Genomic DNA, 27,521 nt, shown 5'->3' with positions numbered 1-27,521 from the left:
CCCTTCTCCAAGCTATGGAAGATGCATGTGGATATATAGCAGTTGGTGCATTTCATGGCAGGATTCACCACGCTAGGTGATGTTTCTCTTGCTGCTTGGCCAGGGAAAACATGGCTTGTGATGTGGATGAGGTGCTGTGGCCAGACCGAAACAGAGGAGAGCATGCTGCACAGTTTTTTAACACAGAAGTTCCACAGAGCCTCTTTTACATGAGGCACTACATTGCCTTGCACCAGACTACATCACAAAAATGCTTTTAGTTCATGACCTGGGGAGGCCCCTCAGGAACCTTGACACTTGTAAACGTTTTTTATGTAGTGTCTAATTAAGGTTAATATTTCTATACTTATCATATCATAAGCCTTTATTTTGTTTTATCTATATTTTATATAGATTTGTATTTACCTTTAACAGTTGTTGTTATTATTATCATTATCATATTTTCTCAACTTTATTTTTTTTAAATCATCTTTAATGTCCAGTATTTCATTTTGTCTTATTCTTTAACTTTTATTATATGACCATTAGTTTTATTGCAATTGATGTAGTCTGTATTTGGTTGAACGTGGAGAAAAATCACAGCAACATAATGTCTTGATAGGCATGATTTGATGCCATGAAAAAGTTAAATAGGCCCATTGTGCTTTGGCTCTTTATTCAAGGATTTTTGTGTTCTAGGGTTCACCTTCCATTTTGAAGTGGAGAGTGAGCTGAGACCCTCTTTTTTTTTTGTTTTTTTTAATAATAAAAGACCTGTCAAGGAATTTAGGCACACGCCATATCCACACAGTTTTGGAGTGCTAAATATATGATGTAACCACCCACTGCTTGAGGTGTGAGAGAAAAATCTCATCTGCTGCGTTTATGACTGCGCTGTTCATAATGTTGACACTTCAGTGAGTTTTAGTGTTCACAGAAGCTACAAGAATATGACAGCTGTCATATCAATACTGTGCCCCTTTTTGTCACGATGATTTTAGGAACAACCCAAAGTTTTATGACCCTGCACTCTTTGAAGCCTAATGAAACCTCACTAAATGGCACACGTGCACCTTTTCTAGAAGATAAGACTTTTTTTATTCTTCAGAAGTTTGGTGGGTGCTTTTTCCAGACAGCACCTCTGCTATTCAAACACTTTCAGTTTTCATTTCTAACAGGTTTAGTCATGATGGATTTGACAGCCATATATCAAATATAATCGTCTTAATGCAGTTTTTTTTTTTTTTTACCCTCCTTTGGAGTACAGAAAATTCAGACTTAATATGAAAAAATACACCTGAAAGCGTTCCTTTAAAAACTGAGTGAAGTGATTGATGCATTTAAAGCCTTTTCAAAGCAGCTTATTGCTTTCATATGGCAATGATTCAGGCAGGATTTTCTCTTAAACTATAGAAATCTTTTGCAGTGGACTGCTAAATTATGTTTGTGAGGCAGAGGCAAGGGAAGAAATGCCAGCAGAGTCTGCACCAAAGCCACTGGGAGCCGATGTGTCTGTCGGGGGTGTTAATGACTGTTAAAAGCTTCTTCGTGTTTTGAGCATTGAATTACACCGTCTCTTAAAGCAGGAGGTGACGTGATTTGTTTTTTTGTTCCTTCAGGTTCCTTCAGTTTTAACCTTTAAAACTTAGGAGAATTGTCAAAAGTATTTAAAGGGGCACAGTGTAGTTTTGGAGAAGACATTCAAACTCAGGATTCTAATATTTACGACATTAACATGGTAAAAACACAAACTCAGGTGCATTTTTAAAAAAAAAAAATTGTTCTATAAGTGAATAAACAAGCTGTTCTCAGAGGAAAATAAGGTCCCCAGAACACTGTTTGAAAAGACAGGTGGCAGGGTCCACCACATATAAACAAAGCATGACATTGTGTTGTCCATTAAAGCCCCTGTACGGAGTTTTTAACTGGATATAGAAAAGTCTCTGGTTTCTGCTGATGTGTCTCTGTTACCTACAACAGCAAATGATCCCATCAGCGTGAAGATACGCTTTTTCTAAGTAGTCTAATTCTATACCTCTGAAAGGCATTGGTCGGGTCGGACCACTGACGAAACGATTTACGGCAGTCAGACCAGAACTGACGACATTCAGGATACGGCATAGCTGTTTTGTTGCTACGCTAGCCAGTGCTAACCGAGCTAAAACTTTTGTCATGGCTGATAATGAGACAAAGAAAAGAAAAAGAATTCGAACCGAAGACCAACGAAAGGCCAAGAGGGAATCCGATCGAGCTAGGGCTAAAACACGGATAAACATTGGCGATTCTTTCCAGAGATGGAGAGAGTTGCGGGGCTTGAAGGGAGGGTCGGATCCAGAATTTGCCCGATTCCTCCTAGACAGGTTTGTAAATTTTATTTCATTTATGAAATGTAATGCGGGACGTAGTTTACAGCAATACATGAATTCATGTTGTTACAACAAAGCTGGCTAACATTACCACTAGATTAGCTCTAGATACTACACTTGTGAAAACGACAACAAACGTCTTAGATCACGCATCCATTTCAGCTGTGTGTATGCCTCAGCACAGCCGACCTGCAACGATGCATCGGTAATATCCTCTGTCATTATAAATGATTCAGTTTCTTACTTAGAACAAAACATCCATCACAATCACTGTGACTTTGCTGTAACGCTAGCTCTGTAGCACCGTGGGTAATATATATAGCTGGGAAATTGCAGTGCAACAGCAGCATTACTTTGTTTCACCGGCGGCATATTATATTAAGTAGAAATACAAATAGACACATTACCTCGTCCATATGCACGCTGCAGATAGCTGCTAAAAAAAAAAAAAAGTTTTCAAAGCAAGTCCCGTCGTCTTTCCGACGTTTCCAAAACAAATCTACACGCGCCGGCCAGACAAACGTCTTCACGACAGTGGGCGCTAGAGCTCATGGGAAATGCAGTCTTCATTCCGGCAAAACACTACCGCTTTCGTCCAGCGGGGCCGCCAAAATCAACCCTAAATGAAAAGTCTGTACAGGGGCTTTAAGGTCAGTTTGTTTATTCAGTTTATTCAGTTGTGAAAACAAAGAGAGTTTGTTTGAGTTTCTTCCGTTAAACTACATAGTGCCCCTTTAATGTCTTTTGAATTCATTTTGACTCCATGTCACTAATCTAATTCAAACCAGGTCACTAATTTATCTGATTCCATTGGGGTCAAGGAGGAAGATCTAGAATATGAATCATTTACCAAAGCATCACAACCTATGTATAACATAGACATCAGTTACAAAAGCAACAATATACTTTTTAAGGTGTCTTCTCCCATTGAAGGAGAATGGGACAGAACCATACAACCATACGTAATGCATACATTCACTTAGATCATCATAAAAAATGCAGCTAATGAAAGCTAGTTTTGCTTAAGGACCAGGACTACACTGATATACTGACAGTGAGCAACTTGGACACTACAGCTGGTGGAATGCTGTCATTCCCACTTGTACTATATGGTCAACCATAACAATAACATTTGAACCCAATAATTCCCTTATTGGAAACATTACTTGAATTTAACTTAACTCCTTTGCTTCTCTTACATATCCAGGCTTTGTAGAAAATAACAAGTCCCCACAGGAACTTGAACAGTCTAAATATTAAAGGTGAAATAGGATATATGTCTTCATTTGCATTTATTGTCTGTTTTCAGATCAGTATGCAGCACAAAGTGATGCCCAAATTAACCCCGAGGCCAATGAAGCACGCCTACTATGGTATAAGGAAATTGGCTACTCAGAACGTATTCATTGATTTGGAGCAATCACGCAAACATATTCTGCAGCTAGGAGAGCTCTCCATCTCAACAGTCACACTAGAGTAATCAGTTTTCAAGGCTTTATGATTATGTTTGCTGAGAACGTGTTACCCAGGAAAAGTACATGAAGCTGTAAATCAAGAATAAGAAAACAAGAAACAATTTCCAGCTACTTTCAGCTTTGCATAGATTACAGATTTCCACATGAACTCCTGTAAAAGAAGACACTTGTTTTACACTTATGAAAACAGAAACATAAACAGAGCCAGCCACGCATACTGATATAACAAATTGCATGTTTCAGATTTGGATGAATTTGGGTTTTCTGAAAGTAAGTGGTGTTTTTTTATTTAATTTTTTTTATTTGATGATAAACTGATGGTAAAATGTTGTGTTTTCTTATACTGTTTAATTAAGATTATGAATTTAGCATGGATTTAAGGGCTGCTCCTGGCTAATTTCCGATGGGCTATCAGGCTGGCCAGGCAAACGGAGACCACAACATCCTGGATCAAGCTGTTTCACTCAATGGGTGGACCAAGTTTCAAGCTCATAGTGCAGGACTACAGATGGATGGGGAGCGTTGGATTCTTAGTTTATGTATATTGAGTATGTTTAGTGTATAAAATAACTTCATATTTCCGTGTAGTGTGAAGGAGTTTGCTAAGTTGTGTTTAGTTATCCAACCCTGTGTTGTACAGTGACAAATAAATCTCCTTGAACCGTGAATGAAATATTTAAACCTAAAGATTTTATACAATTTTCAAATTACAATTCTTTCTACTGGCAGGAGAAGTTATTTTCTCCCAACCGCAAGGGGTTATATTAGAGTAATAAGCTACTATGTGTTGTTTTGTTACAATTGGGTGTGCCATGTTTTTTTTTCTATTGTAAAAAAATAAATAAAAATAGTTTGAAACGAAATGGTCATGAGAAACGCAAATGAAATATGGTTGTTCACTATATGCATGTTGCTGGACCGCACAGGACATTACAAGTGATTCACTTGCATTTAGCCAAAGACTGGGATTAAGCTGTTGGGGGGGATATTTCAAAAGTGCATCTAAAGAGAGAAGAGAAGTATATGTGACCACTGGATGTTACATTTTGATAAAAAAACAGATAATCGCTGTGTGCTATACATAAGACTAATATAGACTAATAATGAAAATACTATGAGATTCATTCAACTTTATCATCATTGCAATGCAATTCACTCTACAAAAACTCTGCAAAAAGCGGTAGTGCAGTGAAATACATACATACATACATATATATATATATATATATATATATATATATACATATATATATATATATATATATATATATATATATATATATATATATATATATATATATATATATACATATATATATACATATATATATTTATACATAAAGGGGATGAAAACTAATATAATTTTAACTGACATACACGCAATCGCCTCTCGACATCCTTGTGTCTCTCTGGCAAACACACTGGAGACGGACATCAAGCACCCAAGACGTCAAACCATGCTGGTCTCTTGATAATCTTTCTTATCATCAGTGAAAATTCACAAATTACAGCTGCACCAATGACCCATGAAGTATGACACTGATAAACTAGGGAGCCCAAGGATTTGTTGCTCTTATAATCACAATATGTTTATCATTACTAGAGTACAAGTAGAGAAAGAAAATACCAAGAGTTCCGATTTGACTTAAGATTTCATCCAACTGCCACACATTCAGATACATAACTCTAATGTTGATATGTGATTCATATGCAAACAAACTGAGTGATTTACAAAATCCAATCAGCACTTTTCAACCAATTCTGACTACCAAAGTAATGACAGCAACAGCTGTCCACTGCAGTATGTACAATATTGAGAGCAAAAATAAACTATAAGTTCAGTCCAAGTTCAGGTCATGATCAGCCAAATGCCTGCAGCAGGGGCATATGCAGTTTGTGAACTTTCCATATTTGAAATGTATTTAATTTAATAAGAGCAGCTGAATGTGCATGCAATTAAAATCAGTTCTAGTGGGAATAACACAGCGTGCTGTACTTCCTATTTAAGTTTCATGTTTTGCGTCAGATTAGGGGGAGAGCAAAGCAGATTAATAAAATGTGCGTGTGACTCCTCCTATTCATAAATCAGAGCTGACCCAACATTGAAATCCCAAATTACACAGAAATACTTAAAATAAGACTTGAGGCCACATTATAAAAAAAAAAGAATGGCATACAAACTTGTCTAGTCTGGTCATTTGTGTAATCCTCACATGGCCTTTGGCAACTTGGGACCAGCTCCCTCCCTCCACTGCCAAGTTTAGGACCTCATTTAGTAATCTTACTACAAAAACTAGTTGCTAAACTTAGCAGTAGAAAGTTAACAGTAAAAGTTTCTGACAGAAATCTTTGGGGAAATATCAAAACACTATATAGACAACTGTAATGTCATTTATTTATACTAGCATACATGTCTAAGGGGTATTTTCAGGCATGCATGCTAGATTCACAGCATTGCTTCCCATTCTTCTGAAATGTGACTGTAATATGGCTTTGCCTGCTACAACAGTGACTGATTCATAAATATGTTTGGCACCTTTTTTGTTTGACTGTCTGAACTCAGTAATAAATTCTGCCAGACAACATTCCTATACCATTATAGGCAAGAGTGAAACTACAGCTGAGAGTTAACCCATCAACCATCAGAACAAACAACAGTGCATGTATATTGGGAGCATACAAATACCACCTAGAATAAACTTTGTGTATCTAACTATACAGTAAGGGATCTCTGTCTCTCTGTTTTTTGCATATCTCAAAAACCGTTCATCTCATGTACTTCACACTGGCAGGCTTGTTGCTGAGGACCCAGGAAATCATAAATCTGGTGTAATATCCTGAATGAACACCCAACCCAGCTTTGTGCAGCAGCTCAGGCATGGCTTTAGCCCTCTGGCTTCATGGCTCTGCAGACTGAAGCTGAGATCAGCTGATCCCTCTCATGTGAACTCATGGGGAAGCAGACGTAAACAAATATGCATTGCTTTAGTCAACAGGGGTTTTCTATTCTTCAGCAAGAACTGGAGGTGATATAAAACATTTTAGTCAGCAGTAATGTTAGCCTAAAGGGCTATGATACAAAATTGAGATTAGTGTGGTGCAACAACTTGTTGTAGTAACAGCAACTTGCTCAGGGGAAAAAAAAAACATCTGCCAAACCACAGTGGTTGAACCAATCAGTGTCCTTTGAGGAACTACTGGCAGATACAGGTGTGACTTAGATGTGAAGACTGGTGAAAGAAGCAATGTTTGTTTTAAAACAACAATGAGGGCTCCTCAAAAGGTTAATGTAGCTGCAATGGCATCAGTTATATTAGAACAGAAGAGTATATTTATGTAAATGAAGAGTACAATTTGGCACTGAAGTCTTTTATTAATTGAGAAGATGTTTCTCTCTTAACTAGCTTTAGTAAGATTTTGATTCATCATCTGGCCCCTTCCTAGCATTTCCTTTCCACATGGCTCTGTGTAATAAACCATCTGATGGCTCGGATAAGCAAACAAGTCCGAGGGGGCACAAAACAGGGAAAACATAGGATAAATAACTGAAGTTGCAGGTTGGACACTGGCAGGTATGTGTACATTGGGAAATCAGGAACAGGTGTGAAGGTGGGTGTGGGGATATGCTGTAGGTAACGCACTGGGTGACTGGTGTTGGGACTGGGAATATCAAGATCTGGAGTAACAGAAGTGCATGAAAGTTAGAGCAAGCTGAGGCCATGACAGCCAAAGCAGTGGTTCCATTGTTCTGCTCAGCCCAGTGGCTTAGCAGGAAATAACACAATGGCTGCTGTGTGCAGACAGTTGGGCGGAACAAGGATAACATTCATTTGTTAAGTTTAAACAAGCCTAGAAGCTTCTATTAAACCATAAGAAATCAACCTTTTTAAGAGGTGTTTTTTCATTTAATAGGACAGCTCAGAGATGAGTAAGAAGGTGGATGACATTTAGTAAATGGCCACAGGTTGGACTCAAATTCTTGCCTGCTGCAGCTAGAACACAGCCTCTGTACATGGAGCGCACGCTCTACCAAGTGAGCAACTGTGGCGCCCCAGATACAAATGTTTAATATCAGTCACACCGAGTATGATTTGAATGCACTCTCATGCGCAAAATATTATTATTATTGCTCAGAGAACCAATTTTGTAACAATTCAGAAACTAGACATAATGCATAATAGAACACAGTGTAGCAGGTAGCTGTAGGTCTAAACAAAGTGCTTCATCAACATAAACACCAGTATGGCACTTGCCAGGACTGTAAATGTCAAGCAGGGCAGCTTTGTTAGCTTAAGGTAAGTATCTCATTAAATAAACAAATAAACAAATGAGTCAAGGGATATTGACCTACTATTCACAAAAAGGCTATGATTTTCAATGAAATTGCCTCAGAAAGTGACTTCAGTTTAGGACTCAGAAGAAACAGCTTTGGGAACCTGGGATGTAGCCGAGTCAAGCGCAGCACACTGTGAGCAGGGCTGTGTATTATGTATATCTCGCTTGGCAACACATGCTCATACCTAAGCAACTAAATAGATAATTTCTCAGCATCTCCGAAAACAACAATCATCACTGGGCATAATGGCAAGATACATACTGGACCTTTGTCGCACAGTCGCAGTTTGGTTAGGTTTAGGAAAGAAAACCACTTTGTTAGGTTCAAGACAACATTGGGGTTTGGGTTAAAATCACTATGTCACTTCTGTGGGAGAAATATCTAAGGTCCAGAACATCCTGGCCTCATAAGATAGAATTTCATGTAACCTGTATAAATGTGAAGGTATGGATGAGGGCACTGTGACATCTGCTCTGAGTTATCATCTCTCATGGTCATTGCAAACTTAGCGATTCAAAGCTGCTGTAGATATGTCTACAGAAGAGATTCCAGACAAACCAAAGCTGATTGTTTGTGTAAACCTGTAGGATGACATTCAGGATTAACATGACTTCACACAGATGTGCAGTTATTTTGTTTCTTCTTGATGAAGTTTGTATACACGACTTCAACCTAAGTCATCAGTGTCTTCGAGTCTTCTTCATCTCTCCTGAATGGTCAGGTGAGCCGAAATTCCGCAGCTTCTGTAACTTCAGTTAGAAACATGACATTACTTCACTAAATTTGTAAGTTAAAAGAAATGACCATTAACTTCTAGTTTCACACTGGACATGAACAGCAGTCTCCTGGGTTAGAGATGGTGCTTGTTTTATCCAACTGACCAGCCCCGACCTCCTCCCTATATGGACTTTTCCCTCCTTATACTAGTTCCTTTTACCTCCTCCTTAAAAGCTGTAGTAATTACTACAGCCGCTATAGGTTGATGTCTGAGCAACAAATGTAAATATACGTCGAGGACATGGGTGGATAGGTAAAACTGGTGGCCTCACTTTGCTGGACTGTCCCTTTGGATTTGGCTTTGTTGCTGAATCCAACTGCACCAATGTGTGGCTCTTTAACCTGTGACAGCCTGTTACTGTCTTCCTGTTACGCCCCAGGCTAGGGGAACAGGGGCACAACATAAATAAGGCGGAGAACAACATTTTGCAACCAGGAAAGCTGTAATGTATTGTTCACAGCTCATAGTAAACAAAGAGCACTGTACAAAAATGGTGGACACCGTCAAAACAAAATAAACCAGAAAACAAAGTGAAGCGTTTCTTCGGGGTGAATCAAGGCCAAAATAAGAAACAAAAGAAACTGTTTTCTTAACTACTAACTTTCCCTGGGAGGGAAAAACAAAAGAACAAATAAAATTACAATGGCTAAACCTAACTCTCTAAACTAACAAAAACAGGAGAGAAAGGGGAATCAAAATAAATAGCAGTTACACCCTTACCACTTCCTAACAAAAGAAATTTGAAATGCAAAAAGTGCCATGTACAAAGTGCGTGACTAAGACTAGTGCCGAAGCACAGCAAAAAGGGTTAGCACAGTTCAGTAACTAACACACACAGGATAACAAAAACCACGACTAGAAATTGAACTAAACACAACTCTAACAAAGCTCAGACCAGCAGTTCACGCAAATGAGGAGGAAAGTCACACTGCACAGTGACAGCCCTCGAATGCTGTCTGAAGAGCACTGCTATTTCAAACTGGACCACTCCTTGACAGCTCGTCAGGCTCATCGGCTGCAGCTGCGGAGGACCAATGGCTCAGGCAGGAGGTGGGACCTGTAGATCAAGCAGAGATTGATGGACTGATGGAAGGCCTGTGGAAGGGGGACAATGCTCGCATGGGGAGCCTGAGGAGAGGTGTCTCCTTCCTCTCACTCCTCCCTTTTGCTCATCCCCTATGAATCCTTCACGGTGTGCCCAGAAAGAGAGAGAGAGAGAGAGAGAGAGAGAGAGAGATACATGCACCTATCAAGACCACATGCACACCCAGCGGTTGCATGAATTGCAGGCCCTGATCCCCGCTACTCCCTGGATCCACTGTCCTGATCATTAGATATTGTGCCACCATCGTCCTTTTGCTTCGTTCCGTCCCACCTATTTCCATCTTTACCTACCAGCTCCTTTCCCTGTTAACTGCCTCCACACAAGTGCGTTCAAATTTCGTTAATGGCTATGACCAAGTCAAAATCAAATTTTTTTGTGAATACAGACTATTGATCCTTTTAAAGTGAAGCTAACTCCTCCAGGCCTCCTCTCTTCCACCTACTGGAAGTTGTTGAATGATCCTTGCCTATTTTGGAAAAGCAATCAAATGTATTGAGGTGACTCAGAAACCTTTCCGAATCCCTTTCCCTTTTCATAAGCAGACTTCAAACAGGTAACAGAGCCTAGTCTATTTTATCTCATTACACACACAAACACACACACACACGCACACACATGCACACACACACACACACACACACACACACACACAAATGAACATCCATTTTCCTCTCCATCTCCTGAACTTGCTGTTGTAATCTCTGTCAACATAAAATATGTTCCATCTCCATGTATGACAGGCAATCACACATATCTGATCCTGCAGTGGTGAGACAGTGCGTGTCCTTGTTTTGTTCACCTGAAGCTACTTCACTGACCAAGTATGTACAGTAAACTAGTACTGTGTGTATGTGTTATAGTACCCATTGTTCATGGCTAGTCGATCATGTCCAAAACAGATGGCTGTAAGTGAGAGCGGCCCCTAGGTGGCCTCTTATTGTCTGGAAGCTTCTACTGTTGCAATCAACCACAGCAGAAAATTAGCTCTGTCTCCATTTGTGAGAAGCAATCAGGTCTGGCCAGCCTTATCTGCACATTGCATCATGTCTTTGTTGTGGTCTGACATGCCTGTAGCTGGCAGCCAACCATTGCTGCTCTGTTAGTATTACAGTTTTTGCCGAATGCTTACACACACATGTTGCAGACTTTGGCTCACTGTGTCATAACTTAACACACAGGCCGAGTAAGACACAGCACGTGGAGATAAACTCCTAACTTATATGGCAAAATGAAACTCTTGAAACAAAACCTAACAATACCATTTTAAAACTGTTTTTAGCATCAAAACATTAAACACATGCACCTTTGTTTGCACTCTTTCCTAGCAGCAACAACACACAGATGTGCTTTATGCAAAACACAGCTAGATTCAGTACTTTCGATGGTTTTTGACTTTAAAAGTCTCATACAGATTTTTTTTTGTGAAAGATTGATCCACTACAGTTGATCTAGACACATGAAAACAAAATGGAGACACTTCAGGTTTTTTTTGTTTTTCAGGTTTTTGCAAAAGTAAAAAAAAAAAACAAAATACAAAGACGTGGTACAACTAGAATGTTCTACAAAACATAGTGTTGTAAGGGAACTATTAGAAGACATTTAGGCTATGGATCCTGTCTCCTGTTGGCATTTGGCCACATCAGCTCATCCACATCACAGGCAATGTTTTGTCCTTGCCAAGCAACGGGGGAAATATCGCCTTGCATGCTGTATCCAACCCTGTATGAGCCTTACCTCAATGTCGCCGCATGCCTCTTCCATGGCTTGTAGAAGAGGCATGCGGGCATGTGGCTGACGTTCATAACATTTCCAGCGCCATGCTGAAAAGAACTCCTCAATTGGATTTAAAAATGGGGTATTTGAGTTGCGCAGGTAGTCAAGTGGTTAGAGTGCATACTACATACACAGTGGACCCTGGTTCAAATCCAGCCAGAGGAACTTTACTGCATGTCACACCCCCTTTCTCTCCCCTTTCCTGTCTATCCACTGTCAAATAAAGGTGTCTATGCCCCCCAAAAATGGGGTGTATGGTGGCAAGTTGAGGGCAATAAATCTAGTATGGTTGATGAACCAGTCCTGGACCAGAGCAGCCCGATGGAAACTGACATTATCCCAGAAGACAACAAACTGGGGCTGCTCTGGCCCGTCCTGGACTACTGTGTGAAGTACCAGTTTTTGTGTGTAAACAATTGAGAAAAACTGTAAAAAAAAAAAGCCCAACACAAAAAAACTGTGCAGCATGCTCTCCTCTGTTTCGGTCTGGCCACAGCACCTCATCCACATCACAAGCAATGTTTTCCCTGGCCAAGCAGCAAGAGAAATATCACCTAGCATGGTGAATCCAGCCATGAAAAGCACCAACTGCTATATATCCACATGCATCTTCCATAGTTTGGAGAAGGGGTATACACATTTGTGGATTTCGGTCATACACTTTACAAAAAATTCTCAATAGGATTGAGGAATGGAGAATATGGAGGGAGATAAAGCGTGGTTGGGCAGTGAACCAGTTACGAACCAGAGCAGCCCAGTGGAAACTTACGTTGTCCCAAATGACAATGTACCTGAGCTGCTCTGGTGGAATGAGTGTGTTGTGTAGGGTGTCTAGGTGTTTACCCATTTGATGAGTCAGTGTGCATAGTAGGGCAGTTCACTTTAGAATTTTGAATGACAGAGTGTTCTTTGTGAAAGCAAGAGATTTTCTTCATGAAAATTGTGCCAAATGCAGAGAATTGTGTGTAGTGTTTTGAAAAAAGTGTGTTTTAGAACTGCAATTTGAGTGTAAAGCAGGAATTGTGCTTCTAGTTTAGCGGAATTGGTTCAGGGGGTTGGTGCAATAGTTACATGTCGTGGTCATTGTGTCTCAAGTACCAGTTTTTGTGTGTAAACAATTGAGAAAAACTGTAAAATCTAATTGTAGACCAATCATTCTAAGCCATAGCACTACAAATACACCTGATGTGAGCTCAGCTCCTTTGTGCCAACTTTGGAAACATGGAGGCAGAAAGAGGAAGAGGGAGAGTAAGAGCAGCAGCAGGACGAGGAAGAGGACGAAGAAGGAGAGCAGGCAACAGTGACACTGCATCACCTCTCCATCCTCGGTCCCTACAACACAGCCCTGTAAAGTTTTTATATAAAACATACACTGTTTGTCAGGCCTCAGGCATACTCAAGCATTCGGTAAGAAATATTAAATATGCACATACAGTAACTTGTGTTTATTTACTCTCAACAGGGCATATATCAGTATACACATCATGAGAATGTTATTACACTATATCAATATGTTTTTCTATATCAGATCACATTCATAATAAGGGAAAAAATGCATCTCACCATATTCAGATTGAAACCAAACATTTTGCCTGATGATTCAACAAATATATTGAATCATTTCAAAATGTATTTTAGGGGCAATTAAATGAATGAATCATAATTTTCTCATGGCAGACAGTTCTGTTTGAACATGGATTAAGATAAAACACATGTATCAGAGGAGGCTCGTCCATAGAGACAGAGGAGGTTGGTCCTCCTCTATTTTTGAGAGGCAAGAGGAAGATCATTTTTTTTTTAAGAAAGAGTAACTGGTTGAAATAAATCATTACCAAATCTCAGTATCATTTAGATCATGCAGACGGAGGAGACAGAGCAGTCTGTGAGAGGAGCAGGGAGCAGGAAGGTGAAGCTAGAGGAGGACGGAGGGCTTCTGTCCTCCGTGGGAGGGATCTCCTTCCATTCACTCAATGCATTTAGGATGTTTTCATGCTGATCTATGATTGGCTAAGACACGTAAAATGACACGCTAAGGGAGGACGTCCTCCCTTACCAATCAGCAACCACAATACAAGATTGACAGCAGGTTGGTCCAATAACAGTTCCCAAATTTCATTCTCACATTTATACAACCGTAAACAAAAAATACTTCTATGCATTTTACAGCTTTCACTGCCAGCCATGCTCGGACAAGAAATATGGAGTTTTCAGCGATATTGGAATCGGTTTCAAAGGAAATATAAGCAAATTTCTGAGAGAAAAACAACTGTTAGGAGAAATCAGAGAGAAGCAGTCAGAAAGTTAATTCATAGTTTTCGTTTCGTTCGTCCTGCTAGAGGAGATAACGTTAGCGACATGCTCAAACTACAATACAGATAGCACAGTGGGTAGAGCAGTTGCCTGACACACAGGAGACTAGGGATCAAATCCTGGAAGGGGTACACATTGGTACTTTTTTTGTCTTGTATATCAGCCATTTTATAAAATGTTTTTTAAAGAAGTCTTGTAAGTCATTGTTTTATTGCTTCATTTTCATTGAATATAAGGAAGTAGGGATAAGTAGTTGACTTGTATAAAATAACATGACACCGTGGACTGGTTTTCCTCCTGTCCTCCCTAATTTTTTCAGTCACCAGCCGCCACTGACATGTATATACCTTTTTCATACAGTTGTATATTAGTGGATAGATGCAGAGTTTGAGGAAGAAGAATGCAGAAATTGCAAGGTGACCTTCTTCCTCATCAAACCAAGATTTATAATCCTGTAGATGCTCATCACATGCTGAGTTCGCACGAACACCAGTCTGTCTATCTTTCCCGTCATCACCCTGTTTGTTCCACTTAATAAAGCACAGACACCATAAAAGATAATGTTTGAGAAAACTACAGCAGTTCAGCTGTATTTGTGTAGTGGTTTGGTGGTGGTGGTAAAAAAGCCAGGGTATGAGCCAGAATCCTTGGAACAACGGCCATCACAGAGATTAGAAATGACTTTAGGGAAATGGGCTATTGGGACAGTAACACACATGTGTACTCGCTCTCACAAACACCCACACACACACACAATGAGGCTCCACAAAAGTGTGAGACACACCCAGTGTGCCAGGAAATAAATCCTGAATTGATTCAGACACACGTAGTGTTGCTGGAAAAGGCCTGCATGAATGCACAGAGATGGACATTCTCTCTGCTCTCTCTCCCCCTCTCTCTCTCCCTTTTGCTCTCTCCCTCTCTCTCACACACACAATGCACATAAACTTTAAGGACATAAACAACACAGACACACTCACTCAATTTGAGGCTCTATCAGGGGTGAAAGAGAATTTAATGGCTCTACTTGTGAAGTTGCCCTCTGTAGAAAATGACCAAAACTTTTGTTTGAGTTCAAATGAGGGACAGTGTCAGATGAGAGTTTTTAGAGGTAGGTTAGTGACTGGGAAGCCTGTCTTATGAATACTTTGATTCAACACTGATATTGCCAATAGGTGAAACGTTATTTTGTATTTAATAATCATGTGGTGGATTGAGGCTGAGTCAGTCGATGGACACGTTTTTTTTTTTTTTTTATGTTTTAGATATAAACACATATCCAAATAGTTAAATATTGTGATCCGGTATTAGTATGGGTTTCATCAAAAATATGTGGATTCTATACTACTGTAAAACCAGGTCAGTTTAAAGTGATTTTCACCTTGTTTTGTGTGCCTATGCATCTCGAGGCCGTCTTTCCTGCTGACAGAATATCTTGGTCACTAGTTCACACTAAATCAAGTCCGGTCGTAATAAGGAGAGCCCTGAAACTGCTTTCAGTAATAAAGAACTGAAAATGAAAAAAGTAAACCAAACAAATGAGTTACTAATAAGCTTTAGCTTTGTTATTCCTTTTTTGGAAGGTGCTACTTCAGAATTTGATGGTGAAATTCTTCCAGCCTCTCAACACTAGTTGCAGTGAACCTGTCATTCACACATCAAAGGTGACAGCAGGGAAGAAAAGTATTCCATATGTGGAAATATACCCTTGGTGTGATGAAACATTTTGCAATTGTCGAGTAGTTGAGTGGTTGAAGAAAAGGAGAAAAAGAAACATTGAACTAAGAATAACGTTGATGATATTTTTATGGTATCAACCCCAAATAACGCTGTACTTGCTCATCCCTAATGATACTCACAAGTAACAGCTTTCCAAGCTACCTAGGCAGCTCAAAACTCAGGACCGCAATTGGTAAGCTGTGCACATTCACACATCAAAATTAAACTTTGGTGAATTTGCAAACGATTTTTCCTTGAGTGAGCCACTGATTCCAGCAATCCAAAGAAATACATTATATTCTGCTTCATAATAAAGCTGTTTTATAGGATGTTAAGACAGGGTCCCTTTGCTACTTGTTGTATGCAGAGAAAAAGTGATTTTTGTAGTTCTCATTTTTAAGTTTTAGCAATAGCAATTAGGTGCTGAGTCAACCTCCCTTTTCTGAATAATAGATAACAACAAAGTTTGTCTTTGGTCTGCCACCAGGCCATGACAAATTACTCAGCATGTAAACAGCTCTACCACCACAAATCAATCTAATTCTAAAATGCACAGACACCAGCACATCACAACTCCAAAATATGTAATGCACTGCAGTCAAACTGTTCAATTTATAGCAAATGGACAGGCAAACATCCCCAGAAAGTATGATGAATGTCTTATCTATCTGTCTCTATTGCTCTGCCAACCTGTGTATTTATGAGATATTTATGCGCTCCAGTTCTTCCTCGTGCAGAAGAAGGGAACAAAACAGGACAGTCAGGTAGTTTGGGGGTTTCGGCTGCCTCAAATGCACCAAAAGATTATTCTATATTCATGAGATGCAGAGGCTAACAAATGTACTTCTATGACATTCTACATATGCAATTGTGGATCTTTGTCTGTTTGCTTCTTTGCATCTTCAAGTTTCCCTGAGCACCGAGTGGAAATAGATCAAAAAAGGCAGCCTTCCTTCCATCAAACTGAAAGACAAAAGCAAAGACAGAGAGCTAAAGAGAAGCAGCTCTCCTTCCACACCACTGGGAGTGTCTGAGAGATGCTGAGAGCATGATTTCCTTGAACTGTCTGACTGTGGGCAATATATATAGAGGTGCGAGTGAAAGGAAGTAGGAGGCAGAGAAATATGGAGGTCTATGTTAAGATGAAGCCAAGTCAGAGATGAATAGAGGGAGTATGAAGGTGAAGCAAATACAGAATGAAGTATATAAACAGATAGCTAAGTCGTAAAGGGCAAAAAGGACACAAAGATACAAAGAAGATAGGAAGAAAACAGGAAATACTAGAAATATGTAAATGTACACTTTTGGTATTATACTCAGGTGCTGCTGTGTGCAAGAGTTGTTGCATTTCTGCCCAGCTTTTGAAATTTCACATTATTCAAAGAATAAGCTGGAAAAAGTTACATTTCAGCTCATATGGCCCTTTTCCCCACTGCATTCCAAGTTATGACCTAAGTGTAGTATGACATGCTTATAAATTAAATCACTTCAGATTAATAAAGCACTTTTTAATAGGGGCACCACTTCCGTCATTTATCTGTTTGACTAATCCGGAGGAAATTAATCAAAGTCGACCTAAACAAGGTTAACTTAATCAACATCAATCAAGGTAGGGTAAATTCAATTCAATTCAAATTCAATTAAATATTCAGAGAATTATTTAATGCTAACAGAGACCTGACCAAATTTCTCCTAAAACCAAAGATATTAACTCAGAGCCAAAGTGACACGAACTCATATTTTATTTGTGTTAATTGTATTGTATATGGTTTATTTGATAGGGATAGATACAGATCATGTGGGTTGTACAACAATCCAACAGAAAGCATCATAGCATTTATAGCCTTAGCTAATTTCCAATGCCCGTCCCTAGAGGGGCCTTTAAAATAACATACAAAAAACCTGTTTTTTAAAAAACATCTTATCCATTCATCCAACCCTCCACTCAACCATCTATCCATCAATGCATAAACAATATCTTCCTATCCATTCAGCCATCCCTCCATTCATCCATAAAATATATTAAATAACATGATAACATATTGGCCTATCTTTCCCTGAATCTTGGCCTAGAAATTAACTATCATGATGCAGGTACATGCATGTACACACATTCACGCACACACACACAATTCACAGTCCCGTCCCCGTCCCCTGCCACACACACACACACACACACACACACACTCTTAAAATACACCCACATTTTCCTATATGTGGCCACATACTTGATTGTCTTTTAGGAATTCCTTAATTTTGCTCCTGAACCGCCCATGACTGTGAATGGCCTTGAGCTCGGTTGGCAGACTATTCCATATATTAACTCCCTTAATAAGGAATGATGACTGGCCAAAGGAGGTTTTACGGTGAGGTACCCTACAGTTCCCTGCAGCGGCTCTTCTCGTTGACCGCCCTACAGCCTGCTACTTGAACCAGGTCACGGAGAACCTGAGGGGCTTGACCATGCAAGCATTTGTAAATTAAGTTAATGTTGGATGAGGCTATATAATTATCAAAGCTGAGCATGTTCAGGTCCCGGAGAACATCACAGTTATGACATCAGCATCCGATAGTGTGGCCGAGTGGTCTAAGGCGCTGGATTTAGGCTCCAGTCTCTCAGGAGGCGTGGGTTCAAATCCCACCACTGCCATTTGACAGTGCTAGTCGTGATGGCGTTACACAATTCAAACACCTCATGGGCTCCTCCAAATCCTTACTCTATGAAGAAGAGTGTATGCCACAACCTCTATTTCCATAACGATATTGGCAGCTTATTATGGTGACAAGTGGTTCATGCAAGTTTTCATTCAAACAGTGGCACAAGAAGAATGTTGGCACATTTTTTTCTTACCACTACGTTGAAAAATGTGTCGACGATTTTCTGTTAGCGCAACCTTTTGCAAGACCTGAATCATCAACATTTGAGATGGCTCCACGTTTGTCCCAGGCTCAAATCTTGTACACGCAGAGCAGAGTGGCGCAGCGGAAGCGTGCTGGGCCCATAACCCAGAGGTCGATGGATCGAAACCATCCTCTGCTATTAAAGGCTCTCAGACATCCAGTTCATGGTAACTGTAGGTGCTGTGTTGTTGGCAACTGGATTTGTTTGTTGAAGATGTTTCACCTGTTGTCCAAGAGGCTTCTTCGCTTCTAATTAACTGGAGAGAAGTTGGCCGGCTTTTAAACTCTGTTTGGGTGTGACTTTACAGAGTCCTCAAGGCCACGTGTGAGCTCCGAGTTTCAGAGTCGTTAGGGCCACTTGTGGGTGGTTGGTCCAAGCGGCCTTCATGTGGGTTGCAAAGGCTCGGTGAACCCAGGTGCGAATGGTTGTTAAGCTGCCCGGGGAGAAAACTCAGTACAGTATTGTAGGTGGGTAATAAGTAATGTCCTTGGCACACATACAAGACACATGTATCTTCTAAGAGTAATCAACAGAGTTTTCACCCTCCTTGTAGGTTGCTCATTCATTTCAAATTGTGAATGTTTTGGCTGTCTTTCTGGTAGAAACACGTCCATGTTTTTGTGCATATCCGCATACCGCACTCTATTTTTGACTGTAGAAACCAAGGGATTGCAGGTAGTGTGGCCGAGTGGTCTAAGGCGCTGGATTAAGGCTCCAGTCTCTCAGGAGGCGTGGGTTCAAATCCCACCACTGCCATTTCACAGTGTCAATGGTATGTTAATGTGATGGAGTTGCACAATTCAGGCACGTACTGGGCTTGTCCAAAGCCTTGGACGATGGAGAAGAGTGTATACTGTAGCCTCTACTTCAAGAACTTCCTTGGTAGCTGAATGTGCTGGCAAATGCTTCACGCATTCTGCTTTTAACAGTGGCCACTGGCAAAGAATCTCTGCACTTTTTAAAAGTGAATCAATGACTGCCACTTTTTCTCATTCTTGAATGATCATCGTTTAGGTTGCTGCACTTTTGTCCCAGCCTCAAAACTTTGCAGTGCAGAGCAGAGTGGCGCAGCGGAAGCGTGCTGGGCCCATAACCCAGAGGTCGATGGCTCGAAACCATCCTCTGCTAACTCTACATCATCTGGACCAGTTTATGGAAGATAAATAAGTACAAGACCAATGTATCTTCTGAGTGTCGTATATGTATAGAGTTTCCATCTCTTTTGTAGGTTACTCACTCCTTTCAAGAGAGCCACATTGTTTTCATTAAGACAATGTTAATCAATCGAGTTTTCACCTCCCTTGTTGCTTGCTCATTCCTTTCGAGGTGTGAACATTTCGGCTCTTTTTTTGTTGAAACACGTCCACATTAAAACGCTGCATCCGGTAGTGTGGCCGAGTGGTCTAAGGCGCTGTATTTAGGCTCCAGTCTCTCAGGAGGCGTGGGTTCAAATCCCACCACTGCCATCTGACAGCGCTAGTCGTGATGGCGTTACACAATTCAAACACCTCATGGGCTCCTCCAAATCCTTACTCTATGAAGAAGAGTGTATGCCACAACCTCTATTTCCATAAAGATATTGGCAGCTTATTATGGTGGCAAGTGGTTCATGCAAGTTTTCATTCAAACAGTGGCACAAGAAGAATGTTGGCACATTTTTTTCTTACCACAACGTTGAAAAATGTGTCAACGATTTTCTGTTAGCGCAACCTTTTACAAGACCTGAATCATCAACATTTGAGATGGCTCCACGTTTGTCCCAGGCTCAAATCTTGTACACGCAGAGCAGAGTGGCGCAGCGGAAGCGTGCTGGGCCCATAACCCAGAGGTCGATGGATCGAAACCATCCTCTGCTATTAAAGGCTCTCAGACATCCAGTTCATGGTAACTGTAGGTGCTGTGTTGTTGGCAACTGGATTTGTTTGTTGAAGATGTTTCACCTGTTGTCCAAGAGGCTTCTTCGCTTCTAATTAACTGGAGAGAAGTTGGCCGGCTTTTAAACTCTGTTTGGGTGTGACTTTACAGAGTCCTCAAGGCCACGTGTGAGCTCCGAGTTTCAGAGTCGTTAGGGCCACTTGTGGGTGGTTGGTCCAAGCGGCCTTCATGTGGGTTGCAAAGGCTCGGTGAGCCCAGGTGCGAATGGTTGTTAAGCTGCCCGGGGAGAAAACTCAGTACAGTATTGTAGGTGGGTAATAAGTAATGTCCTTGGCACACATACAAGACACATGTATCTTCTAAGAGTAATCAACAGAGTTTTCACCCTCCTTGTAGGTTGCTCATTTATTTCAAATTGTGAATGTTTTGGCTGTCTTTCTGGTAGAAACACGTCCATGTTTTTGTGCATATCCGCATACCGCACTCTATTTTTGACTGTAGAAACCAAGGGATTGCAGGTAGTGTGGCCGAGTGGTCTAAGGCGCTGGATTAAGGCTCCAGTCTCTCAGGAGGCGTAGGTTCAAATCCCACCACTGCCATTTCACAGTGTTAACGGTATGTTAATGTGATGGAGTTGCACAATTCAGGCACGTACTGGGCTTGTCCAAAGCCTTGGGCGATGGAGAAGAGTGTAAACTGTAGCCTCTACTTCAAGAACTTCCTTGGTAGCTGAATGTGCTGGCAAATGCTTCACGCATTCTGCTTTTAACAGTGGCCACTGGCAAAGAATCTCTGCACTTTTTAAAAGTGAATCAATGACTGCCACTTTTTCTCATTCTTGAATGATCATCGTTTAGGTTGCTGCACTTTTGTCCCAGCCTCAAAACTTTGCAGTGCAGAGCAGAGTGGCGCAGCGGAAGCGTGCTGGGCCCATAACCCAGAGGTCGATGGCTCGAAACCATCCTCTGCCAACTCTACATCATCTGGACCAGTTTATGGAAGAAAAATAAGTACAAGACCAATGTATCTTCTGAGTGTCATATACTCTATATGTATAGAGTTTCCATCTCTTTTGTAGGTTACTCACTCCTTTCAAGAGAGCCACATTGTTTTCATTAAGACAATGTTAATCAATCGAGTTTTCACCTCCCTTGTTGCTTGCTCATTCCTTTCGAGGTGTGAACATTTCGGCTCTTTTTTTGTTGAAACACGTCCACATTAAAACGCTGCATCCGGTAGTGTGGCCGAGTGGTCTAAGGCGCTGTATTTAGGCTCCAGTCTCTCAGGAGGCGTGGGTTCAAATCCCACCACTGCCATCTGACAGCGCTAGTCGTGATGGCGTTACACAATTCAAACACCTCATGGGCTCCTCCAAATCCTTACTCTATGAAGAAGAGTGTATGCCACAACCTCTATTTCCATAAAGATATTGGCAGCTTATTATGGTGGCAAGTGGTTCATGCAAGTTTTCATTCAAACAGTGGCACAAGAAGAATGTTGGCACATTTTTTTCTTACCACAACGTTGAAAAATGTGTCAACGATTTTCTGTTAGCGCAACCTTTTACAAGACCTGAATCATCAACATTTGAGATGGCTCCACGTTTGTCCCAGGCTCAAATCTTGTACACGCAGAGCAGAGTGGCGCAGCGGAAGCGTGCTGGGCCCATAACCCAGAGGTCGATGGATCGAAACCATCCTCTGCTATTAAAGGCTCTCAGACATCCAGTTCATGGTAACTGTAGGTGCTGTGTTGTTGGCAACTGGATTTGTTTGTTGAAGATGTTTCACCTGTTGTCCAAGAGGCTTCTTCGCTTCTAATTAACTGGAGAGAAGTTGGCCGGCTTTTAAACTCTGTTTGGGTGTGACTTTACAGAGTCCTCAAGGCCACGTGTGAGCTCCGAGTTTCAGAGTCGTTAGGGCCACTTGTGGGTGGTTGGTCCAAGCGGCCTTCATGTGGGTTGCAAAGGCTCGGTGAGCCCAGGTGCGAATGGTTGTTAAGCTGCCCGGGGAGAAAACTCAGTACAGTATTGTAGGTGGGTAATAAGTAATGTCCTTGGCACACATACAAGACACATGTATCTTCTAAGAGTAATCAACAGAGTTTTCACCCTCCTTGTAGGTTGCTCATTTATTTCAAATTGTGAATGTTTTGGCTGTCTTTCTGGTAGAAACACGTCCATGTTTTTGTGCATATCCGCATACCGCACTCTATTTTTGACTGTAGAAACCAAGGGATTGCAGGTAGTGTGGCCGAGTGGTCTAAGGCGCTGGATTAAGGCTCCAGTCTCTCAGGAGGCGTAGGTTCAAATCCCACCACTGCCATTTCACAGTGTTAACGGTATGTTAATGTGATGGAGTTGCACAATTCAGGCACGTACTGGGCTTGTCCAAAGCCTTGGGCGATGGAGAAGAGTGTAAACTGTAGCCTCTACTTCAAGAACTTCCTTGGTAGCTGAATGTGCTGGCAAATGCTTCACGCATTCTGCTTTTAACAGTGGCCACTGGCAAAGAATCTCTGCACTTTTTAAAAGTGAATCAATGACTGCCACTTTTTCTCATTCTTGAATGATCATCGTTTAGGTTGCTGCACTTTTGTCCCAGCCTCAAAACTTTGCAGTGCAGAGCAGAGTGGCGCAGCGGAAGCGTGCTGGGCCCATAACCCAGAGGTCGATGGCTCGAAACCATCCTCTGCCAACTCTACATCATCTGGACCAGTTTATGGAAGAAAAATAAGTACAAGACCAATGTATCTTCTGAGTGTCATATACTCTATATGTATAGAGTTTCCATCTCTTTTGTAGGTTACTCACTCCTTTCAAGAGAGCCACATTGTTTTCATTAAGACAATGTTAATCAATCGAGTTTTCACCTCCCTTGTTGCTTGCTCATTCCTTTCGAGGTGTGAACATTTCGGCTCTTTTTTTGTTGAAACACGTCCACATTAAAACGCTGCATCCGGTAGTGTGGCCGAGTGGTCTAAGGCGCTGGATTTAGGCTCCAGTCTCTCAGGAGGCGTGGGTTCAAATCCCACCACTGCCATTTGACAGCGCTAGTCGTGATGGCGTAACACAATTCAAACACCTCATGGGCTCCTCCAAATCCTTACTCTATGAAGAAGAGTGTATGCCACAGCCTCTATTTCCATAAAGATATTGGCAGCTTATTATGGTGGCAAGTGGTTCATGCAAGTTTTCATTCAAACAGTGGCACAAGAAGAATGTTGGCACATTTTTTTCTTACCACAACGTTGAAAAATGTGTCAACGATTTTCTGTTAGCGCAACCTTTTACAAGACCTGAATCATCAACATTTGAGATGGCTCCACGTTTGTCCCAGGCTCAAATCTTGTACACGCAGAGCAGAGTGGCGCAGCGGAAGCGTGCTGGGCCCATAACCCAGAGGTCGATGGATCGAAATCATCCTCTGCTATTAAAGGCTCTCAGACATCCAGTTCATGGTAACTGTAGGTGCTGTGTTGTTGGCAACTGGATTTGTTTGTTGAAGATGTTTCACCTGTTGTCCAAGAGGCTTCTTCGCTTCTAATTAACTGGAGAGAAGTTGGCCGGCTTTTAAACTCTGTTTGGGTGTGACTTTACAGAGTCCTCAAGGCCACGTGTGAGCTCCGAGTTTCAGAGTCGTTAGGGCCACTTGTGGGTGGTTGGTCCAAGCGGCCTTCATGTGGGTTGCAAAGGCTCGGTGAGCCCAGGTGCGAATGGTTGTTAAGCTGCCCGGGGAGAAAACTCAGTACAGTATTGTAGGTGGGTAATAAGTAATGTCCTTGGCACACATACAAGACACATGTATCTTCTAAGAGTAATCAACAGAGTTTTCACCCTCCTTGTAGGTTGCTCATTCATTTCAAATTGTGAATGTTTTGGCTGTCTTTCTGGTAGAAACACGTCCATGTTTTTGTGCATATCCGCATACCGCACTCTATTTTTGACTGTAGAAACCAAGGGATTGCCAGGTAGTGTGGCCGAGTGGTCTAAGGCGCTGGATTAAGGCTCCAGTCTCTCAGGAGGCGTGGGTTCAAATCCCACCACTGCCATTTCACAGTGTTAACGGTCTGTTAATGTGATGGAGTTGCACAATTCAGGCACGTACTGGGCTTGTCCAAAGCCTTGGGCGATGGAGAAGAGTGTAAACTGTAGCCTCTACTTCAAGAACTTCCTTGGTAGCTGAATGTGCTGGCAAATGCTTCACGCATTCTGCTTTTAACAGTGGCCACTGGCAAAGAATCTCTGCACTTTTTAAAAGTGAATCAATGACTGCCACTTTTTCTCATTCTTGAATGATCATCGTTTAGGTTGCTGCACTTTTGTCCCAGCCTCAAAACTTTGCAGTGCAGAGCAGAGTGGCGCAGCGGAAGCGTGCTGGGCCCATAACCCAGAGGTCGATGGCTCGAAACCATCCTCTGCTAACTCTACATCATCTGGACCAGTTTATGGAAGATAAATAAGTACAAGACCAATGTATCTTCTGAGTGTCATATATTGTATATGTATAGAGTTTCCATCTCTTTTGTAGGTTACTCACTCCTTTCAAGAGAGCCACATTGTTTTCATTAAGACAATGTTAATCAATCGAGTTTTCACCTCCCTTGTTGCTTGCTCATTCCTTTCGAGGTGTGAACATTTCGGCTCTTTTTATGTTGAAACACGTCCACATTAAAACGCTGCAACTGTGTGGCCGAGTGGTCTAAGGCGCTGGATTTAGGCTCCAGTCTCTCAGGAGGCGTGGGTTCAAATCCCACCACTGCCATTTGACAGCGCTAGTCGTGATGGCGTTACACAATTCAAACACCTCATGGGCTCCTCCAAATCCTTACTCTATGAAGAAGAGTGTATGCCACAACCTCTATTTCCATAAAGATATTGGCAGCTTATTATGGTGGCAAGTGGTTCATGCAAGTTTTCATTCAAACAGTGGCACAAGAAGAATGTTGGCACATTTTTTTCTTACCACAACGTTGAAAAATGTGTCAACGATTTTCTGTTAGCGCAACCTTTTACAAGACCTGAATCATCAACATTTGAGATGGCTCCACGTTTGTCCCAGGCTCAAATCTTGTACACGCAGAGCAGAGTGGCGCAGCGGAAGCGTGCTGGGCCCATAACCCAGAGGTCGATGGATCGAAACCATCCTCTGCTATTAAAGGCTCTCAGACATCCAGTTCATGGTAACTGTAGGTGCTGTGTTGTTGGCAACTGGATTTGTTTGTTGAAGATGTTTCACCTGTTGTCCAAGAGGCTTCTTCGCTTCTAATTAACTGGAGAGAAGTTGGCCGGCTTTTAAACTCTGTTTGGGTGTGACTTTACAGAGTCCTCAAGGCCACGTGTGAGCTCCGAGTTTCAGAGTCGTTAGGGCCACTTGTGGGTGGTTGGTCCAAGCGGCCTTCATGTGGTTTGCAAAGGCTCGGTGAGCCCAGGTGCGGATGGTTGTTAAGCTGCCCGGGGAGAAAACTCAGTACAGTATTGTAGGTGGGTAATAAGTAATGTCCTTGGCACACATACAAGACACATGTATCTTCTAAGAGTAATCAACAGAGTTTTCACCCTCCTTGTAGGTTGCTCATTCATTTCAAATTGTGAATGTTTTGGCTGTCTTTCTGGTAGAAACACGTCCATGTTTTTGTGCATATCCGCATACCGCACTCTATTTTTGACTGTAGAAACCAAGGGATTGCAGGTAGTGTGGCCGAGTGATCTAAGGCGCTGGATTAAGGCTCAAGTCTCTCAGGAGGCGTGGGTTCAAATCCACCCCTGCCATTTCACAGTGTTAACGGTCTGTTAATGTGATGGAGTTGCACAATTCAGGCACGTACTGGGCTTGTCCAAAGCCTTGGGCGATGGAGAAGAGTGTAAACTGTAGCCTCTACTTCAAGAACTTCCTTGGTAGCTGAATGTGCTGGCAAATGCTTCACGCATTCTGCTTTTAACAGTGGCCACTGGCAAAGAATCTCTGCACTTTTTAAAAGTGAATCAATGACTGCCACTTTTTCTCATTCTTGAATGATCATCGTTTAGGTTGCTGCACTTTTGTCCCAGCCTCAAAACTTTGCAGTGCAGAGCAGAGTGGCGCAGCGGAAGCGTGCTGGGCCCATAACCCAGAGGTCGATGGCTCGAAACCATCCTCTGCTAACTCTACATCATCTGGACCAGTTTATGGAAGATAAATAAGTACAAGACCAATGTATCTTCTGAGTGTCATATACTGTATATGTATAGAGTTTCCATCTCTTTTGTAGGTTACTCACTCCTTTCAAGAGAGCCACATTGTTTTCATTAAGACAATGTTAATCAATCGAGTTTTCACCTCCCTTGTTGCTTGCTCATTCCTTTCGAGGTGTGAACATTTCGGCTCTTTTTTTGTTGAAACACGTCCACATTAAAACGCTGCATCCGGTAGTGTGGCCGAGTGGTCTAAGGCGCTGGATTTAGGCTCCAGTCTCTCAGGAGGCGTGGGTTCAAATCCCACCACTGCCATTTGACAGCGCTAGTCGTGATGGCGTTACACAATTCAAACACCTCATGGGCTCCTCCAAATCCTTACTCTATGAAGAAGAGTGTATGCCACAACCTCTATTTCCATAAAGATATTGGCAGCTTATTATGGTGGCAAGTGGTTCATGCAAGTTTTCATTCAAACAGTGGCACAAGAAGAATGTTGGCACATTTTTTTCTTACCACAACGTTGAAAAATGTGTCAACGATTTTCTGTTAGCGCAACCTTTTACAAGACCTGAATCATCAACATTTGAGATGGCTCCACGTTTGTCCCAGGCTCAAATCTTGTACACGCAGAGCAGAGTGGCGCAGCGGAAGCGTGCTGGGCCCATAACCCAGAGGTCGATGGATCGAAACCATCCTCTGCTATTAAAGGCTCTCAGACATCCAGTTCA

At 41.6% G+C, this 27,521-nt stretch overlaps 13 non-coding genes across 13 annotated transcripts; all 13 read left to right on the top strand.

Moving 5' to 3' along the window:
- Positions 1–18,409: 18,409 nt before the first annotated feature.
- trnal-uag (transfer RNA leucine (anticodon UAG)) lies at positions 18,410–18,491 on the top strand. Its single transcript has one exon. It is a non-coding gene; the product is annotated as a tRNA-Leu (tRNA).
- A 926-nt stretch (positions 18,492–19,417) lies between these two features.
- Positions 19,418–19,499, top strand: trnal-aag (transfer RNA leucine (anticodon AAG)). The gene has a single exon. It is a non-coding gene; the product is annotated as a tRNA-Leu (tRNA).
- Positions 19,500–20,127: 628 nt separating this feature from the next.
- Positions 20,128–20,209, top strand: trnal-uag (transfer RNA leucine (anticodon UAG)). The gene has a single exon. It is a non-coding gene; the product is annotated as a tRNA-Leu (tRNA).
- Positions 20,210–21,135: 926 nt separating this feature from the next.
- trnal-aag (transfer RNA leucine (anticodon AAG)) lies at positions 21,136–21,217 on the top strand. Its single transcript has one exon. It is a non-coding gene; the product is annotated as a tRNA-Leu (tRNA).
- A 635-nt stretch (positions 21,218–21,852) lies between these two features.
- On the top strand, positions 21,853–21,934 carry trnal-uag (transfer RNA leucine (anticodon UAG)). The gene has a single exon. It is a non-coding gene; the product is annotated as a tRNA-Leu (tRNA).
- Positions 21,935–22,252: 318 nt separating this feature from the next.
- On the top strand, positions 22,253–22,324 carry trnam-cau (transfer RNA methionine (anticodon CAU)). The gene has a single exon. It is a non-coding gene; the product is annotated as a tRNA-Met (tRNA).
- Positions 22,325–22,860: 536 nt separating this feature from the next.
- Positions 22,861–22,942, top strand: trnal-aag (transfer RNA leucine (anticodon AAG)). Its single transcript has one exon. It is a non-coding gene; the product is annotated as a tRNA-Leu (tRNA).
- Positions 22,943–23,577: 635 nt separating this feature from the next.
- trnal-uag (transfer RNA leucine (anticodon UAG)) lies at positions 23,578–23,659 on the top strand. Its single transcript has one exon. It is a non-coding gene; the product is annotated as a tRNA-Leu (tRNA).
- A 927-nt stretch (positions 23,660–24,586) lies between these two features.
- Positions 24,587–24,668, top strand: trnal-aag (transfer RNA leucine (anticodon AAG)). Its single transcript has one exon. It is a non-coding gene; the product is annotated as a tRNA-Leu (tRNA).
- Positions 24,669–25,299: 631 nt separating this feature from the next.
- Positions 25,300–25,381, top strand: trnal-uag (transfer RNA leucine (anticodon UAG)). The gene has a single exon. It is a non-coding gene; the product is annotated as a tRNA-Leu (tRNA).
- A 318-nt stretch (positions 25,382–25,699) lies between these two features.
- trnam-cau (transfer RNA methionine (anticodon CAU)) lies at positions 25,700–25,771 on the top strand. The gene has a single exon. It is a non-coding gene; the product is annotated as a tRNA-Met (tRNA).
- A 1,252-nt stretch (positions 25,772–27,023) lies between these two features.
- trnal-uag (transfer RNA leucine (anticodon UAG)) lies at positions 27,024–27,105 on the top strand. Its single transcript has one exon. It is a non-coding gene; the product is annotated as a tRNA-Leu (tRNA).
- Positions 27,106–27,423: 318 nt separating this feature from the next.
- On the top strand, positions 27,424–27,495 carry trnam-cau (transfer RNA methionine (anticodon CAU)). The gene has a single exon. It is a non-coding gene; the product is annotated as a tRNA-Met (tRNA).
- Positions 27,496–27,521: the final 26 nt, after the last annotated feature.

This window comes from Sparus aurata, chromosome 18 (assembly GCF_900880675.1).
Source record: "Sparus aurata chromosome 18, fSpaAur1.1, whole genome shotgun sequence".
In the NCBI taxonomy this organism is placed as follows: Eukaryota; Metazoa; Chordata; class Actinopteri; order Spariformes; family Sparidae; genus Sparus; species Sparus aurata.
The sequence above is the reverse complement of the archived record's forward strand: the minus strand, read 5'-3'. Positions and strand labels throughout refer to the sequence as shown.